The following is a 7,630-nucleotide window of genomic DNA, read 5'->3' on the forward strand; positions in this document are numbered from 1 at the left end:
TTCCCTCCCCCTACCTAGCCCTCACCTCTCTCTGCTCCCTCCCCCGTCCCTCATCTCTCCATCCTCCTCCAAGTCTCATCGTTTGTTTTTCCTTATACTAATGGTGTCATTTTCGTAAGATTGGCGAATTGGCTGAGCCTAAGGTTCTCTGGATGTGTCCGCATCTTCCGCTGGTTGAGAGAAGGATCGTTGTTTTGTGTTGATGTGTTTTGTTTCCTTGTATGAAGGTCGCAGCGTTTGCTCAGCCACTCCTCTCGAATGGTCGCTTCCATGCTTTTGCTATTGTGACTATTGCTGCAATGAACATAGGTGTGCATCTGCCTGTTGGTGTTTTATTCTTTCTTTAAATTATATCCTCAGTCGAGAGATTGCTGGACCGTATATTTGCATTTGCTTAAGGAAGTGCCGTACTGACTTCTGTACTGGTTGTATTATTTCACCGTCCCACCAGCAGTATAGAAGTGCTCCAATCTCTCCACATTCTCTCCAGCACCCGTTATTGTGTTCATTTGAATTTTGCCGACTGGTTTTTGTGAGGGAGGAGCTCATTGTTGCTTTCATTTCATACGGTTGTTAGCCACCTGGATATTGTCTTTAGTGAACTGTCTATTCATATCTTGTGCCCCCATTTTTTATATTAAAAACCAGATCAAGCACAAAAGTGCATCCAAGGGGAGATCCGATGGCAAGGTTTTAACCATTGAAGTAAGATTTATCATTTTAAACTACTACGAGCGTCTTCCCTCAATACGCTCTCTCTGATCACCAGATTTTCCCCATCCCTCAATTACGGCTAGAGGAAAATCACCGGAGGCTTATTTCCTGTGTAGATCCTACGAATGTACTTCAGGCTTCCACTGTCATCCACAACCTTCCACACACCAGAATCTCACAATTTGAGCTCTGATACTATTCCCTCCTTCAGATTTGGATCCTATAATTTACAATCCTTGGATCATAGATGTTGGTGTGCTTCTCCCATCTGGGCTTAGTTGACATCTCACTTAGATAAGGCTGCTTGTTTGAAACAAGCCTTTAAGACCTCAGACTCTATTCTTTCTGGTAGCTGGGCACCATCTAATTTCTTCACCACATCTTGCTATAGCACCCGTATCTCCCATGTTTTCTTCATGAGGGTGAGTATCCAACAGGGCCAAGATGTAAGAACTAATTGCTCTTAGATTGCAGCTAGGATTAAGTATGAGCCTAAAATCCATTCCTGAATCTGCTTTCTACCTGTAGATCACCTTAGAGACATCTTTGTCATTTTATAGCAGACGATCTCATTGATCATCTCCCTGGAGCATAAGGACCTTCTATTTAGAATGCCATGGTCTGATCCCATGGTAATAGTTTTAAAACACCATGGAGAAAGGAAGAGTGGACAAGTGTAGCCAACTACAAATGGCAATAGATGGATTTTTGACTTGTACAGAACAAATCCTTGACATGACGGGTGGTCAGGCAAAACTTGCAATATTCACTGGCAATATCAGACACGGGTCTGTCAGAATAATACATATCAAAACAACAAGTAGGACATTAAAGTAGTTGAGTAGATGCTAGTCTGCCTATAAGATAGGTCCCAGAGTTGATTGAATCACGTGATTTTGATGCACATAGCCTGCAAGATAGAGAACCGTTCCATTGGGCTTCCAAGATTGTAAATCCTTATGAAAGCAGACATCTTTTTTCCAAAGGGAGGCTGGTCGGTTTGAACCTCCAACTCTTGGACTTACAGTTCCATGATTAACCCATTGTGCCACTGGGGTGCCTTCATTATATTAGAATGGTACCAACTGTTAAGCATTCAGCGACTAATTCAAAGATTGGGGGTTCAAACCCACCCTGAGACCCCTCAGGAAGAGTTGGAAATCTGACACACATGGTGTTGCCCTGACTTGGAATTGATGCAATGGTTTTTGGGGTTTCCTTACAGGAGTTAATAGCTGTTGGCCATTGTTTGGGCACATGGCCTTTGCAGGCGGTATTCCCAGACCCAAGGGAACTGGGGGGCTTCTTCTGGTGTGGTCACGGAGTCTCAGACTTTCACCACTTTCTCATAGCCACTTCCGCTGTCCCGCTGGGAGCAGTCAAACCTTCCTTTTAAACTGGCTTTCAAAGATAGGAGTGGTGACAAAAGGACTATGGGGCCCAGGCAAGATCACCCTATCTTTACACACCTAACAGGCTGGTTAGGTGATTGCTACCAACGTAGAAACTTCTTTTATGCTTTAACTTTGATTCGAAGCTTAATTTGCTTCTGAGCCCTAAGTTATTGCTTCTTCAGTTTCTTTGGGGGACCTCTTTTTTCTGGATGACCCCCTCTTCTGGTTGGGGAACAGCTTGTTCCTTTTCAGCAAGGCTCATGTCAATGTGGCAGGGGGCGCTCAGGGACGGGTTGATCCGTGAGCCCTGCATGTCCCGCTCTGTGAATCTTGGAGGCTTTGCTCACCTGGGTGGGCTCGAGGACCAGACTCCATCTCGAAACCCTGACTCTGCAATGTGATGCACACGCAGCAAAGATTCGGCGCCCTTTTGGGGGACCATTGACCCTGGATCCAGTCTCACTGCCTGGCCTGGGCAAACCAACTAACTCCACCGTGGTAACGTCGGAGGGGCACACACTGTTTCTCCAGAGGGACCTCTTTCAAAAACGTGCATGGTGGCTTTCCGGACAAGCAGACCCTGGAGGGCCTGGGCAGTTCCACAGGTGTTACTTTGTGGGGGGTTTCTGGGTCCAGGGAGTCGCAACTCATTGGGGGAGATCCCCTTGGGCTGCTACGGGAAAAGCAGAAACCTCTTCCAGTGGTGTTTCCTACATGTCCCATGTGAGCTCCTCACACACACGGGGCACGTTCTGTAAGGGTGAGTTGTGTGATTTGCAGAGAATTTACCAAAACATCTGGGTCTCGCTCACACGAACGTCATTGCTGCCTTGGTCTTCTTGTGCATCGTGTCTGAAGTTATATAATGGGCTTGCCCAGCAGCGGGGCATGTGGCACACTGGGGGCACCGGATTTCATTACCTGCTCTGCAGGCCAGTTAGACAAGGCGAAAGCTCAAGGACTGGGATTGAGGTATTCCCGCTGTAGCCCTGGCAACATACACCGAGTACCCTGTGGGCTGCCAGAACAGTGTGTTCTTGGATTTAGCCCGAATGTTCCTTCCACTTGCTTTCTTTGGACAGGAAAGACTAGCCGCTAAAAGAGGGCATCGTGTCTGGGGGACAGAGTGAGGGCAAATGCTCCGTGAGGTGGATCGCCTTAACAGCGCTAGCAAGGGGCTCAAACATAAGGCACCAGGATAGTGTCACTCCGTTGTGCCCAGGAGCTGCCAGGAGGCTGGGGACTGGAGGGAGGAGAGTCCAAGGGGCAAAACAAGGTCCACCCAGACACGGGCTCCACTTGGCCAACTTGCCCACTCTTTATTGCACGCGGACCACTGCAGACATTGCTGAAATTTGAAACACACACTCACTCACACCCCATGACCCCTCTCTTGCTCCTCTTGAGAAGCCCAGAGGTGGGACCTCCCTCCAATTTCTGGAGGATAGAATGAGGGGTCTGGAGGGCTGGGACGAAGCATGAGGGGAAATCGGAGCAAGTGGGGTCGGGGGAGGGAAGGAAGGCAGCAGGGTCGGTGGGAAAAGCTAGATTCTCCAAGCAGCTCCACACACGCACAAAGGGGCAAAGACCAGGGTCGTCGGCCTCGGCTCCGGCCCAGCAGCCGCGGGGGATTCTGGGAAAGACCACCCGTCCAGAAGACATTTCGGTCCTTCCTGTCATGAAGCGTCTGCCAGGAGGGGCTGGGCCAAGGTCCCTGACCTGTGAGGAGAGAAAAGAGGGCCATCAGCTTGGGGGGATGAGAGTCCAGGCTGGGGGCTCCCGGTAAAGGGAACAGAGATAATGGGGATGGAAACTAGTCCTTAGGCTTTAGAGGGAGACAGGAAATGGTTCTAGGTTTTAGTGTCAGGAGGCAAAACCTGGTTCTGGCCTGGAAACTGGTATCCTGTTTTGAGTGGGCCGGATTTAGAGCTCATCTGAAATGTATCGGGCTTGGAAACTAGGAATCAGGTTTAGAATGTGCCAGGCTAGGTCTAGGTCCCAGAGAATAATCTGGAAATTGCTACCTGCTCTTGAATGTATTGAGCTGGAAATGAAGACGTGGGTATACTAGAAACTGTAAGTTGAGTCTAGGTTTAAACAGAGCTGTTTCTAAGCTTAAACAGAGCTAGACTCAACTCTAGACTCAACTAACAGTTAAATGTAGGCTTAAACAGAGTCCAATCCTATCACTCAAGTGGTGGGTTGGGCTGGGAATTGGCGCCTAGGTGCTGGGAGCTTGTACTGTATTTGATTATGGGCTATTATGAGGCCAGTGTACGGTATGTTTGATTCTAGACTGGTGGTAGGAGCTGGTACTGCATCGGGAGCTGGCTACTCGATTTTGTTCCAGACTAGTAGAGAGGTGTACAGTGTGCTGGTACTATATTTGATTCCAGACTTGGGTGACTGAAGGGTATGCTGGGAACAAGTTATTCTATTTGATTCGAGATGGGTGGAAAAGTGTACAGTGTGTTGGGAGCTGGTATTAATTATGTATCGATTCTAGACTGGTACTACAGTGGTTCTCCACCCTTCATACAGTTCCTCATGTGGTGGTGACCCCCAACCATAAAATTATTTCCGTGGCTACTTCATCACTGTCATTTTGCTACTGCTATGCATCGGGCGACCCCTGTGAAAGGGTCATCTGACCCCAAAAGGGGTCAAGACCCACAGCTTGAGAACCACTGTGCTAGGGGCTGAGGCAATGGGTGAGTGAGGTATGCCGGGGATAGGTCATTGTACTTGAGTCTAAACTGGTGGAGAAGGGTACGGTGTGCTGGAAACAGATACTGGAGTCTAGACTGGTGGGGAGCAAAGATGTGTTGTGTTGAGGATCGAAGAGTCAGTGCTAAGAAGGTTGCAGCGCAGGTGGTCCGTTCTAGAGCTGGTGTTGGCATCTAGGACATTCTTGGCCTGGTGGTCACTTCTACAGTGGGTTTCTGGGAACGGTGGTTCACGTCCATGTATGCTGGAGGTGGGGTCAGCACTAGAGCTGGCTGGGAACCAGTGCTCAGGTTCACAGCCTGATGACAATGGACAGCGCTTCATGGGAATGCTGTGCAGGCCGTGAACGGAGGCTAACACTCAAGTTGGATGCGCTCCTGGGTTGGGAGCTGGTTGCTGGTGACAGGACTCGCCCTCTGCCCACATCACAACTCTGGGCTCAGCCCTCCCGCTCTGTGGATGGGCACAACGGGCACATCAGCATCGCCCAGGCTCTCCACCCTGGGCTGGGAGTTGGCAGGAACTGCAGGGGGAGATCCACTCCCGCCCGTCCACATCTCAGTGGGCACCCCCTCACCTCTGCCTTCGGGGCACACTACCCCTGAGCCAGGGCGGCTTTGATGATGGCTACCAACTTCAGAAACTTGCTCTCTGTGTCCATGTAGCCATCACCGTTCTAGGGACAAGAAGAGGCAAGGGGTGAGTTCCCACTGAACTCAGCTCCCACCCCACGCTTGTTCTAAAACAGATGGACGTACCTTCTTAGAGTGGACCAGCTTCCCCGCCACCATCACTTCAAAGAACCCGGTGGCCTGGGGGGTCCCCTCACCGCTCTGGGAGTGGGAGAGATGTTGAGGGGTTGACATACCCGTTTGGGAACCCCCCACTCCTTCCCAGGAAACAGAGGATGTGAGTAGAGGACCGGAGCTGACGCAAACACCTCCCAGGGTCATCCTGGCCCCAGGGATGGATCAGGTGAGCTGGGCTGGGTTCCACATCAACCCCCACCCCCACCCCCCAAGACTCACGATGTCCAGGCGGCCAGGAAACTCATCTTCTAACTGGTTCTTGAGCTGAAGATACTGCAAAAGGGCCAGGGAGTCACAGGGGGGTGGGGGGGTAGGGGGTAGGGGGTGTGGTGAGGTGGTAAGACAAACAGCACGCCCCTCAACATGCACCTCCCCCACAAGGGTGTCCCTTGGCTGCCCGGGCTGAGTTTACCTTAGACTTGTAACCTCAGGCTCCACTGGTGGGGACAAGGGTTCAAGAGAAGAGGTGGGAGGGGAGAGATGGAGAGAAAAGTTGGGGGAAGATAGTGGGAGCAAGGGAAAGATGGTTGAGGAAAGTCAGGGAGAGCAGGGGAGAGGGGGAGGTGCGAGGAGGCGGAGAGAGCAGGGAAAATAGGAGATGGTTGACAGGGTAGAGATGGAGACAAGGTGGTGAGAGGCAAGCAGAGGGGGAGGGAGCAAAAAGGGGTGGGGGTGGGGGGTAGGTAGGGAGGGCAGAGGAGAGAGACCAGCCAAGAGAAACAGGGCAAGGAGGGGTGAGGAGTGGGGAGGTGGAGTCAGAGGTGGGAAGCGTGGGGCCCGGAAGAGACAGAGGAGAGAGAAGGAAAATAGGAGGGGGCCGCCAGGAAAAGATGGAGGGACACACACACACACACACACACACACACACACACACACACACACAGTGTTGGGGAACGGGGAAGCAGATGGGGGCGGCAGGGACCCAAGAAGGAGGTGGGCCCACATACAAAGCACCATGCCAGGGGAAGACCCACAGGAAGACAAAATACAAGAGGGCAGCGGAAAAGGGGGAGTGGGGGCGACACAGGAGGAGATCCCAGTGGGTGAGTCCCGCAGGAGAGACAGCGAGGGGGAGGGGAAAGAGAAAGTGAATTAGCACACACTGTAGTCTGCCACACGCCCCACCTCGCCCACACCCTACTCCCCACCCCCACCACCCACCCTGGGCAGTGGAGCGCCTTGGGGTTCCCATCCAAACCCTGCTCCATCTCACCACCCCTCCCCCCGCACGCTATTTCTGGACCGAAATCTGGGGCACAGGCCTGGGCGTTGGTGGGGAGGGACTCCAAATGTCACTTTCTGTGGCACACATTCATATTTAGTAAGCTCCTGCTGTATGCTTAAGCATTTTACCAGGCACACGAGGTTAAGACACACACACAATCATCACACCACGTCCATTCGAGCCCACGGTCAATGCCAGTGTCACAGAATAGGGCTGAGCCACGGGGTTTGCCCAGACTTTGGCAACTGTACGGACGCAGGTCGCCAGGTCTTTTTTCCACTCTGGGTGGATTCGAACTGTCTCACCAGAGCCAAAAGAAGAATGTAGGGATCAAGAGGGGAAACTCCCCCTCCCGCCCCCCCTTCTCGGGAGGCGTTCGTTCCATGGGGGGTGGGGGGAGGTTGGGGGTGGGGAGGGATTCGATCAAGCCCGTAAGGTGCCACCTGGACGTCCTCCCCTCCCCAGAGAACCCTGAAGCTCGCCTTTCCACTTGCTACAAATAAGGGTAACTGGGGCCAGAAACCAGATTTGGCCTGGGCCCACTGGGTTTGCCCTTCGCGGTGAACCGCGCCCCACGTCCTGTTCCAACCACACCCCGAAACATTCCAGAAATCGAAAATGGGGCGCGGATTGCCCGACAGAAAGACGCCGGGCCTCTGCCATTACAACCAGCTCACTCCCTTCGGGTCAATACGGACCCATAGCGGCCCTGTAGGACTAGGCAGAACTGCCCCTGCAGGTTTCCGAGATTGTAATGGGGG

The 7,630-nt window shown here is 52.1% G+C and overlaps 1 non-coding gene across 1 annotated transcript in view; it reads right to left on the reverse strand.

The window, feature by feature from the left end:
• Window positions 1-3,402: 3,402 nt before the first annotated feature.
• The window catches only part of LOC101641962, a 4,815-nt gene continuing 587 nt past the window's right edge, over window positions 3,403-7,630 (reverse strand). The window contains exons 2-6 of the transcript XR_006680309.1: window positions 6,057-6,081; window positions 5,864-5,917; window positions 5,594-5,668; window positions 5,413-5,511; window positions 3,403-3,827 (exon numbers count right to left, since the gene is read on the reverse strand). This is a non-coding gene — a transcript (selenoprotein W). The remainder of the gene's footprint in view (window positions 3,828-5,412; window positions 5,512-5,593; window positions 5,669-5,863; window positions 5,918-6,056; window positions 6,082-7,630) is intronic.

This window comes from Echinops telfairi, unplaced genomic scaffold (assembly GCF_000313985.2).
Source record: "Echinops telfairi isolate 266 unplaced genomic scaffold, ASM31398v2 ScPeMD7_655;HRSCAF=1070, whole genome shotgun sequence".
Classification (NCBI taxonomy): domain Eukaryota; kingdom Metazoa; phylum Chordata; class Mammalia; order Afrosoricida; family Tenrecidae; genus Echinops; species Echinops telfairi.